Here is a 12,692-nt window from a genome sequence, read left to right on the forward strand (position 1 = left end):
GCCATTCCTGGTTACTTAATAAATTCAAAATATGTAAATGTATGTTTCGTCTCTCTTTTGTGATGCTTCTACTACTCCATACTTCAAACTTACCCTTTCCCGTACTGTCTGAATTAGTGAGGTCCTGCTAAACACCTAGTAAATGGCTACACATAACACAGACACGCAGAACAAGGAAAAACATACACAATGTAGAGGTTTAAAAATTAAACTAAATTAAAACGCTAAACAATGGAAATACTATGCACCAATTTCAAAGTGTCCTCTGAGGAGGCCTGGATTCACAGGCAGCCTAGGAACAGGCTGGAAGTACAGGTGGACCATTGAAACAGGGCAGTGCTGTGTTCATCTGTTTTGTATACTGGCCAACTGGAGGAGGTCTCTTTTGAAGAAAGGGTTCCTCAGTAAAACAGTGTGAAAACCATCTCTGTGCAAACTTCAGAAAGCTACGTATGTCAGCAGACGTATAGCTGCCAGCCCTTATCCACAGTCCTGTAGTAGGGATAGTGTTTCGTGATGTGCGTATAAATTCCATTTAGGGTGGGCTGGTTATCAGGAGCCATCGTAATTGCTTGTACGATTAATTGTGCATAGGAATAAGGTGGCTTTGAATCATCCTTTGGGCTGTCTCCACCTGAAGCTTCCTTCTCACTTTCTGGCTGTGAGTTGTCGGCCATTAAATTGAGGTCGGATGGTATCACACGGCCCATTTTGTACCCTGAAGACCCTGCTCCCCCGGGGCTGGATGGAGCGGAGTTCACAGCCCTGATGGTTCCTGTGGGCGAGGGGAGGGGGCTGATGAGGTGGACCGTGGCGTCTGGAATGTTGATGGTCAGCGGCGAGATGTGAGCCTGCACGGGCTTCACGGGGGATTCGGGCGCTCCCTGTTTCTCCCTCTCCCTCGCTGGACAGGGCAGTGAACGTGATCTTGATGTTTGTGCTCGGGAACCTGAACGTGCACTCGCGCGGCAGCTGCAGCGCCCCGCGCCTTTGGAACACGCCGTCCACGCACACGCCCTTCTTGCCGAGGCAGCGCACGTAGAAGTCGCCGCCCGCGGCGGGCCCGGGCTGCGCCGACGGCTCCGGGGCCGCCCCGCCATGGCCGCCGCCGCCGCCGCCGCCGCCGCCGCCCGGGGGCGCGAAGATCTCGAGGTGGCGCCGCGAGACGAAGCTCGAGTGGCCCATGCGCACGTCCACCGAGCCCTGCGACGAGTTGCGCCCCATGGTCACCGAGCGCTTCTTCATCAGGTACTCGAACTCGCGGCCCTCGAGGCGCGCCACGGCCCAGCCGCCCGGCGGGGACCCGCCGCCCGCGCCCCGGCGCCGCCGCCCGCGGGAGGCCTGTCCGTGCCTGGGAGCGCCGCGCCCGCTGCCGCCATGGGCCTGCCAGGGCCCGGGCCGCCTTCCGCCGCCGCCGCGGAGCTGAGGCTCCCATATTTTTCAGAGCGTTTAAAATCACTCATACCCAGGTGATAAATGCCAGTAGCGTCCCCAAGTCAAAGGACCCGCACACGTTGACGGAAACGCTCTGGGACTGGTAGCGCCTCCAGCTGAGACCTGCTGCTGTGAACCATGTGTATCTTTCCATCAGTCCTGGTTCCAGTTCTTGGTGCCCTGTTCATTTTTAACATTTACATAAGAGATTTGGCAGAATTACAATTCAGCTGGTGGTGTAAGTTTTCAAGCCACAGGATTGTATGTTAACTTGTATTTATTCCACTTTCAACCCTGTGGCTACAAGAGACAACAAATTCATTTAGCACAGCATAGAAAAACCTTGATTTTCTGACTCTGCCTGAAAAAAAAAACAAATTAGAATTTGTCATTTTATTTCTGGAGCATCCCAGCGCAATTAGAGGCCATCGGTCCATCTCGTAGCCCTCATGCTTATCACATTGTTTTACAGAAATGGATATTGGGTCCTTGAAAGTCTTGCCATCAAATGGGCACTTAACGCCAGGTGACCACAGGTGACAGTAAATAAGTTATCTGTTGGGCCAGAGAATGTTTACAGTTTAGAAGTTATAATCTTACCACCTCAGAACCAATCGAACAAGAAAAATAATGCCAGATTTATTCTTTTAAGTATCAGTTGTCTGCAACTAGTGCCAGCTTCTGAATCGGTGTTCTTAGTTGCAACAAACAGAATTCACTCGAGATTGTCTCTGATAAAAAGTAATGACGGAGGGCACGGGGGTTGGGGGGTGTGGGGAAGGGGAAACTGGGATGAAGTGAGAGAGTAACATTGACATATATTCACTACCAAATGTAAAATGGATGGCTAGTGGGAAGCAACTGCATAGCACAAGGAGATCAACTCGAAGCTTTGTGATGACCTAGAGGGATGGGATAGGGAGGGTGGGAGGGAGGCCCAAGAGGGAGGGGATATGGGGATATATGTATGCATATAGCTGATACACTTTGTTGTACAGCAGAAACTAACAACATTGTAAAGCATTTATACTCCAATAAAGAGGTGGAAAAAAAAATAATGACTGAGAATCAGTCTTAGAGAATATGAAGAGAGGAACAATTCCTCAATTATACCACAGAGGTTGCTTCAGCAAAGAAACCCCATGGAGGCAGCTTAGCCCAGTACAGATACGTTAGCAAGTCCAATGACGCTGGGGACGGGACTCAAAAGCTTCACCATCACCATTCCTAAAAATAGATTCCATTGGGTGCCCACTTCAGTTGATTCCTTTTGAGCTGGCCTCATGTGGGTGTGTTTGATAAAATAATTTTTGCATTATGACCACATGTTTTTTCAGAATCCTTTTTTCAAGCCTATGCTTGGGGTAGATCACTGCTATTCAACATCTTCATGATCTTTGCTAGCTAGTTAGTGATAGTGCTTATTTTCATGCTTTAACTGCTTTATTATCTTTTAAAAAATATGTAATACTTTGATTACTGTGTAAGTTGAGAAATTTTCATATATCAATGTCTCATTTGTATATTTTCCATGTGGATTTCTGTGCCTTTTTTCCCCACCAAAATTTCAATTGTAGTGTTTCCTGAATTTTTAATTAAAATTTGCGTATTTATTGAGTCTATAAACCATTCTTGTCATATTTGCTATATTTATATTGCCAGCTCTTCGTGTTTCCTAATTTATTTTCCATTTTTATTTTTCTTTATGATATTTTCCATTGTTTTTATCCTGAGCACAGGATGTTATTCTATTAAATGATCACTTCTTTTTCAAGGTCCCCATTATTGTCATGGATGATTCCTTTCATGTGCTCTTGAATTTTATTTCTTAATAATTTAGAATTCTTGTGTTACGGTCTAAAATGAACTTGGTCTCTGGGGTGGCTTGGTATGCTGTTTTTACCCTGCTTGGATATCAGAAAATCTGCTGGTAACTTGACTTGGGTGACTTCTATCTTCTTTTTAATGCTCTGGAGCAGTTATTTATTTTTTTTATTTATTTATTATTTTTTTTAATGGAAGCTTCTTCATTTATTTATTTTTGGCTGTGTTGGGTCTTCGTCTCTGCGCGAGGGCTTTCTCCAGTTGCGGCGAGCGGGGGCCACTCTTCATCGCGGTGCATGGGCTTCTCACTGTCGCGGCCTCTCTTGTTGCGGAGCACAAGCTCCGGACGTGCAGGCTCAGTAGTTGTGGCTCACGGGCCTAGTTGCTCCGCGGCATGTGGGATCCTCCCAGACCAGGGCTCGAACCTGTGTCCCCTGCATTAGCAGGCGGATTCCTAACCACTGCGCCACCAGGGAAGCCTGATCAGTTATTTGTTTAATAAACATTTTCTATAACATTCTAAGTGCATTTGGTTCAGATATTCTTTGTGAAGATAATTTTTTGTGCATTTTCGTGTTTTAACCATTACTATTGGAGTCAAATTTGGTACCATAATTTTAATAGAAAATCAAACAAATAGAAATTTAAACATTTTTTTAGTGGAGAGCAGTAATTCTCAAACTTTAATGTGAATAAGTATCATTTGATAGATATGCAGATTCCTGGCTACTTCTCCAAACATTCTGATCCATTCATTAGCTCTAATTCTGAGCGACCTAAACTTTTGCATCTTTAATATTACAGGTAATTCTTAAATTAGAAGAGTTGAAAACTATGTCTTGAGAAATATGGGGATAAATTTCACATATTCTCTTATAATTGCTATCTCCTTGTATAGGTTATTGTATCTTTTATCTCATTCCTAATTTTGTTTTCTTGTGTTTATCTTTTCTCTTATTTAGAGTTACCAGGAATTATTGCTAACTTTTCATAAGTACAATTTATTGTATTCATTTTTATTTGTACTACATTCTATAATTTACTGATTTCCTTTGTGGTTCTTATTATATTATCCTTTATATAAATTTGTTTTGTTTTTCTCAGTTATTGAGTTGGGTATTCAGTATACTTGTTTTATTTCTGCTTAAAAATGAAAATATTGAAGGTCATGTTTTTGAGTATGCTGTTTTCATCTCCCATGAGATCTAACGTGGTATTCTAATTTTAGTTATTTTGTAAAATTCTGGGATCATAGTTTTGAATTTTATTTAATACAGTGGCATTTAATAGTTTTTCCCTAAGCTTCAATTGCTTATTAGCCCTTTGTTAATGGTCCTGATTTATTGCATTATGGAAAAATATTCTAGTTCATATGATTTATTTTTTCAGGAAATTACTGATGTTGCCCCATGGCTTAATATGCCATTCATTCTTTCTAGTGGCTACTTGAAAAGAAAAGTTTTAGTTTTTTTAAATAAATTTCCAAGTTTACTATATTATTTACATTCTTTATATCTTTGTCATATGCATATTATGCAAAGTTTTTTAAGGTATAGTTAAATCTCTCACAAAACTGTTTCAATTAACATCTTATTTGCTTCCCATGAGTTTTTACTGTATATAATTTGAATAATTTTTATTTGGTTGTAAACTTTCTTAAATATTATACTATAAATTCTACCTTTTCATGGCATACAAGCATTCTTAAAATTCATTAAATTATTGAACTTGGTTTCTCTTGAATTCTACTTTGTCTAAAATAGTTTTCCTACTTCTACTTTCTTTATGTTGATATGTGTTTGATAAATCTCTGCCCACCATTTTATTTCTAACATGTATTGGTTATTTTATTGTAGTTGTGTCTCTTATAAGCAAGAGGTTAGAAATGAAATTGCTTGTTAAAACTACCTCTTACTTTGGTTTTATAACTTAAAATATATCTTACCTATATTATTTCGGTAATTAAATTATTTTTACTTCATTATGTAGAACAAAAATTTAGTGGACTAATTTCCTATTCTCCTCTCTCAGTTTTTTTTGTTTTGTTTTGTTTTTTGCTTTTTGGTGTGAAAATGTAATCTCATTTTATTTTTTAATTTTTAAAAAAATTTTATTGAAATATAGTTGATTTACTATGTTGTGTTAGTTTCAGGCATACAGCAAAGTGATTCAGTTATATATATACACATATATGTATGTATATTTCTTTTTTAGATTCTTTTCCATTATAGATTTTGTTTTGTTTTTTCTTGTCTGTTTGTTTTCCATTATAGTTTATTACAAGATATTGAGTATAGTTCCCTGTGCTATACAGTAGGTCCTTTCTCATTTTTCTATAGTATATAATATGACCTGCTTTTTAAAAAAAATCATAAATTGCCACTTTTAAATCATCATTTTTACATTGCATATCTTACTGTGGGCAGTATTGTTTTATCTTTTTAAGCACTGCTCCGTCTTAAAGAGCAGCCTCTTACTCTAGGCAACTGCTTCTTTCTACACTCCAAACACGTCTTTCCAATGGGGATGCCGTTTGTAGTGTTCTGTCTGGATAATCAGAGTTGATTTGCATAGCAGTTGGCCCCTGATTAAAGATAGGCTAAACTGAGTCCTTCCTCAGAAAGTTTTGGAGCACAATTGTGTCAAAAGATAAAGTAAATGATCTTTTACATTTCATATATAAAATGTATTCTTGTGGTAAACAAGTGGGTTATCAATCATGGGAAGAGCGAAAACCCATGTTTCCAGACCTTCAGAGAAGATGCCAGTCTCAGGGAAGAAATATGACAAGCAGAGAGAAGCAGAGACAGAGAAGAAAAGGTGGTCCTGTTGGTGTTTGGACCCCCAGCTCCTGATGTCCCTGACCTCCAGCTGTTTTTCTGACCTTCCTGAGGTTGTGTTGGCCATCCAGTCAATTCTCTAGACTGAACAGGAAAAGAGTGCTTCTGATCAGGGTCAGCAGAGGTTGAACAGTCCTCTACATCCTTAAAAAAAAAAAGAAAAAAACCTCACAAATAACCTGTTGGTTAAAACCTTATATGCCCAAACCCAATAACAGACAGGAAGCAAAGCAAAAAGATATATTCTACTTTCTGTTAAACAAGCACACTTTTCTAACAACATAGGGCACTTTGGTCAAAAGTGGGCTTTTCAGTCTTTTCCATTGGCTTCATAGAGGAAATTTATTCTAGGTTTTTGAGAAATATTATGAGAGTATTATTGTTGCTTTTTTCCTTTTTTTTTTTTTTACCTTTTCTATGTAGTTAGCATATATTAAAGGTAATCTGAGAGAAGACATTTTAAATCAAATACTATCACATGCATCACATCTTGTTTGTTTGTTCATTCATATAGTTGCTTCAGCCTTCAATCCCCTTATCCTGTTCTCCATGTATATTTAGGCAAAACGTATACAGTTTAATTGCTTCTCCATTTATTGCACTGTGTAAAGAATCACCCAAGTGAAATGTTATTATTTTACTTCTTAAAAAGCTGATGGACTGAAGAAGTTTAATTAGGATTCATATGAAAACATACTAAGAAAACTGACTAGGTGAACAGAATTTGTTCATCCCTTAATTGCATTGAAAACATTTCTGAAAATAAGGAAGAGCAGCTCTGACCTTAAGGAAAATCCTACTAGAAGCGCCAGGGTAGTTTTATTTGAAATGCAACCTTCTCCAAAATTGGTTCATTGTGGTTCATCACCATTTGATGTAAATGATGCAGTTTCACTAAGCACAAAGCACTGTGTCATTTACATTCAGAAATATTGTAAAAACCTTGAAGCCCTAATTGACATAGATCTGAGGTCTATTACTAACTGCTTGTATAATAGCTATAGCTTATTAACAAAAAATAAAGATGAAAGAAAAGTAACATCTGATTTATTGCAGTGTGGTAAATGGGGGGTACAGTCTCTAAGAGGAAGACATCACAGATAAGTTATTTGGGCAACTTTGATAATTAATTTCCAAAATCACGTAGCTCTTGAACACTGCTAAAAATATAATACCTTAGTAAAACATTACATAAAATTCGTATCTGCATAATTTTTACTTATTTTCTGTGATTTTGAAAAGTGAAGACAAGTTATAGGAAAGTTAATTTATAAGGCCACAACGATTATTAGGACCCAATTGGGAAAATTGTTTATTTTACTATTTTGGCTTTCTAAGCCAAGTGTTCTTAACTTGTGTTAAATCATTTAAGAGGTCCTTGAATTTGACAGGGAAGAAATGCATCTTTATTTTCACTCATATCTAATTGAAATTTAGGTTTCTTCCTTTATTATTTAGGCGGCATATTTCAATAAGATTAGCAGTATCTATGATTTTGTTACTGACAGAAATTATAAGTATTTTTATAACATAAAACTCAAAATACTGTTACACTTAAAACTACTTCAAAGTTATAGTAAACTACTTACTATATTTTGTTATTTAATGCATTTATAAAGCAGCACATATATTACTATACCACAAATTCATTTTCTAATAATATTTTAATGCCTGAATCTCAAAGTAAAAAGTTTTATTTATTTATAATTCTATGTATTTTTATGCATTTAAAGACATTAAAAGAAATGGTCCATGAATAATAACAGAATGTTAAGAATCTTTTTTGAAAACTCATGAAAGTGAAAAAGTAAGGAAAAGAAAGAATAGTAGAATATAATTTTTTCCAGGACCATTTCATTATTCTTTCAATATTTCATAAAAAGGGAATGAAATTAACATTTTGAAAGAAAATATATATTATGGGGGCAACTATATTTCCTGGTTTGCCTGGGATAGTCCTAGATTTCCTAGGGTGATTATTAAAGCATTCCTTTTCACACTCCAAAGTGTCTTGGATTGATGATAAATGATACCAGCATGCTACATATTATGTACTCAAACTCACTAGAGAGAAGGTTTGGCATTGATTTAATTTAGAGGATTAATAAATGGAATGTTTTCCCTTAATTTTTTGTCCAAGATCTTCCATTTCTTACATGCAAAAAAGCAACCGAATAATAAGATTTATTACCTTTGACACTCAAAATACTGGAAAACAAAGGCAGAATCTCAGTAAATGTCTGTTTAATTAAGAGCTGTCTTAGGTAGAAAAGGAATATTCACTGATTTATTCTGTCTTGCCTCCATCTCTAGTTTAAAGTACCGCACACAACAACCATAATCTAAAATCTAGAATAATCATAAAAAGGCCATGCAGATAGGGTATGGCCTATTATTCACAGTGGGGTCTTATTCAGACATCTGAGAAGCAAGCAGGCACTACTGACTTCTTAGCATAGATTTCACATAAGAAAAAATGAGAAATGAGTCCTAAAATACATATGAAAAAATGAATACTGTATATGAAGGAAAAAAATTAGTGTAAAGGTACAGAATAGGATAGCAAGAGTTCATGATATAAATAACAACTTTATCATGCTAATGGATTATTAGACAATTTCCATGGAAAGCAGAATAAACAATTTATGCAACAATGGTATCATTTCATTGCCAAGAAAAAGAAACATACAATGGCAGAGATTGGCAAGAGTTGACACAAATAAGTGGGACACCCCAGTGTGCTTTTTCCCCTAACCATTAGATTGCCCTGCCATAATGCTTGCAGGAAGAGAATTTACGTGTACAATCTACTGGCTGGCTGGCCTTCAGGAAGTACATATACACCTTTGACAAATTGTAGACGCCTCTTTCCACACTTTGTTGCCTTACTATAATTTTTTGTTCTCTCATTTTGGCTTTAATCAAGACTGGATTATTCTTGTTTTGTTTCTTCTTATTTAGATACCTGCCAGCAAAGATGTTTGCTCTGTGGCCTTATTCCCTGCATCTATTTCCATGGAAATACCTAAAACTTCCAAGTGAAAATCTGTATACCATGATTGCTTTAAAATTGAGGTGTCTATTCCAAAGTGAAATTTCCTTTGTGGGGAACTGTAAACAATTCTACAAAAGAAATTAGCATTATGTTATGAAATGGACTTAAAAAGCAGAGTTGTCTTTTTAAAATAAATTGTCTTAGAAAGCAAGAGTGTATTTTAAAAAATCAAAAGCAGCCACGACAGAGTGTAAATAAAATATTCTATAAAATGTAATCTGGGATATTTTGATGAAATATTGAGGAAGACAGTAGAAACATGCCTTTGAGTGACACCAGTGGTAAGCAGTTGAATTTTTGTTTTGTTTTGTATTCCGTATTGAAATAATTAAATCCTTGAGAAACAAGGAAAGCCAAAGGAATTAGAGTGCATCACCAACAGAATAAACTTAAAACACACACCCACACAATGAAATTTGCCTCAAAATATTTGTACAGTTCATTATTGCATCCCCGGAATTGAACATCCATCCCCAAAGCATTAGCACATAAAGTTTTCCTTAAGTTATATTTTCTAGGGCACCCAGATGAAGACATTATGTTTCTACAGTTGTAATGAGACCATCACTAGTATTTTTGATTTCTGTCTGTATGAATCATTCAATATTTCATTTGCCCTCAGCCAGGATTGCAGGCAATTGAGACTGTTTTCATGATGAGATAAATCAAACAACTATTTCTGAGGAATAAAATTAACTGATGGTCTTACCTGTATGACGTTTGGTCTTTCTGAAGTTTCTGGAGTCTTCCAACAAGTTTTATTACCAGATTAGGAGGAACCCTAGGGAAGACTTTGTGTTCTATATGCATTATGACCTTACCTCCAGCAAACCTGTTTTCCCTTGATAATCAAGATCAATAAATCAAGATAATCAAGATAATCAAGATCAATTACCCTCTATTTTGTGACTTTGTCCTACAACAACAGGAAGAGCTTGAACCAGACAAATGGAAGCAATAGCCTCCAATTCACTGAGACCATTGTAGAGTCCCCTGACGGAAGAACTTATCCTTGTGTTCTAAAACCTCCTGGGTGAACCCTAAGACAGAGAGCTGGACACAAAGACATAAATGGAAACATTAACTTGTGAGGGATTCACTAGGTATGAGAGTGAGAGGTGTGAAACGTACTTCTATTCTTTGTTTCCTGTATTCCAGGTCTGGTTCAGAGAATATACACATTTCACATAGGACAGCACCGAAATTTTATAAGATGTTATCTTCTATCTTATTTCCATTCAGACTATTTCAACCCTCTGTAAGGTCAAGTGATTTTGGGTGATAAGGTACACAGTAAGGCAGTAAATTCTGTGAGTGTTAGGCTATTGCCTTAATTTGTCTGCATGAAATTAGTTCTTTGATAAGAAATGATGTTGTGAATAAGGCATTTAGGAAACCCAGAGATGGGGTTAATGGAAGAAGCATGTCAGAAATGGAAGGAAAACCTAAATTCAGAGTAAATATTTGGTACAGTTGGGGAAAATTATTCTTCCTTTCATGATGTAAAAGGTCTAATGTTTCAATTCACAATCAGATAGCTGGCTAGATCCCTAGGGAATAATAACTTTACTTTTGGTCTTTTTCGCTGGTGCTGGAAAATTGGATACTGAGTAGAGGCTGGAACCAGTGGGCCATGGAGTGGGGAAATGTTTGTTGCTACGTAGTCTCTGACCTTGCCCTCAAGGTCATGGCTTCCTTTGGCCAAGCAGTAAGAAGGCTTGGGAAAGAAGTCACTGAAAACCAGCAGTGTATTGAGAGTCCCCACTGCACTGGGAGCCTTTTGGTGAACATTCACATGGTGCACAATATTATGACACTCTGAATCCATTCCAGAAGTTCCATTCACATGCTTCTTTCTAAAATATCCTAGAAACCTACTCCTACGTACCAGTTTTTCCAAGTTCTTCTCTGTCCAAACAGTTGTCCACCACTTACTAGTACACATCCTGATCTTTGTCTTTTCCAGCCTTCTTCTCTTTTGCCAGAAGAATTAGATGCCATATAACTCAGCTTGGGAGCAGGGCTGAAATGCCACAACTCTTGTATTCCTATTTCCAGCATACTATGAAAGGTCTTCAGGAAGACTTTTGGTTCTTGTTGACGGCGTGTTCCTCTATCTGCAGTTGTGTCTTGAGGGAGGGGTGGACATATGGCAGGGCTAAACACAGTGGGAGCATGAACTGCTCATGAAAGGAACACACTTGTGCTTTCAGATCCTGTGCACAGTAGTATTTTCTTTTTTTTTAAAATTATTTATTTATTTACTTTTGGCTGCATTGGGTCTTCGTTGTGTTGTGCAGGCTTCTCACTGCAGTGGCTTCTCTTGTTGCGGAGCACGGGCTCTAGGCTCGAGGGCTTTAGTAGTTGTGGCTCTTGGGATCTAGAGCACAGGCTCAGTTGTAGAACACGGGCTTAGTTGCTCCCCGGCATGTGGGATCTTCCCGGACCAGGGCTCGAACCCGTGTCCCCCACCTTGGCAGGTGGATTCTTAACCACTGCGCCACCCGGCAAGCCCCAGTAGTATTTTCTGATTTAGTTTGAGGAACATGCCTGCTTTTTCTGGTTTATAACATCTGATAACACCCAGTTCATGATAGGCAACTCAAATTACTGGGTTACCTAGTTCTATAATCAGGTATTCAATCTCTACTAGGGTTTAGCAGCAAACCGATAATTATTTCTCTAAGGGAAAATAATTACTTGTTAATGACTTGTTACCTGGATTTATGCCAAAACATAGGATTCTCTGTGCCATGGCTCACCACAAACACCACATAACATCCAAGTATGACACAGGTACTTTGAGTAACACTGAATTCCCTAGTCATAAAGTCCCAGTGAAAGAGCTACAGACATACAGCCCAAATCAGTTAAAATATCTACTCTTTCCTATTTTTCTCTCAATACTGGTAGCATTTTGAGCTACTCAATAAATGAATCAGAGCAACACACCTCAAACAATTTTTCCTGCAAAATACAAAAGGATGTATCATACGTTTTGTCTCATTCTTTGTGGTAAAGAGTATGAGGTACAGCAAATTATCATTCATTTTGAAAGGAATATCCTGTAATTTCCAGGTTCCTAAATTCCCCCAGAACTCTACTGAGGAATCAGGCCCCCGGATTTTAATAAGAATCATTTCTCACCCTCTGGCAATAGGAGCATACAGACCTGGCATCTGGCAGACCTGCTGTTTTCTATTCATCGGGTTCTATCAGCCTTATGCAATCAAGGTTTCAGAGCAGCATACAGATTTGGGAGGAAGATAAAAGATCTTGAGGGGTACAGAGCCAACAAAGCAAGTTAATGAAGATATAATATTACTCCTATTAAATTAACGCAAACAAATCCTGGTTTTTGCTGACTTGTGAGATGGAGAAGAAATACATATGTATAAATAAATATAAAATATTTAAATATATAAATTGTAAAATGATAACGGATATGATGTGAAATAACATCAGCAATTGGAATCGCTAGCTAATTGAGTTTATGATAATCCACTCATTCTCTAAGATAGGTAGATCTGCTCAAGACA

General features: G+C 37.8%; 1 pseudogene; it reads right to left on the reverse strand.

The window, feature by feature from the left end:
* Window positions 1–280: 280 nt before the first annotated feature.
* Window positions 281–1,435, reverse strand: LOC102999405 (forkhead box protein K2-like; annotated as a pseudogene).
* Window positions 1,436–12,692: the final 11,257 nt, after the last annotated feature.

This window comes from Balaenoptera acutorostrata, chromosome 14, assembly GCF_949987535.1.
Source record: "Balaenoptera acutorostrata chromosome 14, mBalAcu1.1, whole genome shotgun sequence".
NCBI lineage: Eukaryota > Metazoa > Chordata > Mammalia > Artiodactyla > Balaenopteridae > Balaenoptera > Balaenoptera acutorostrata.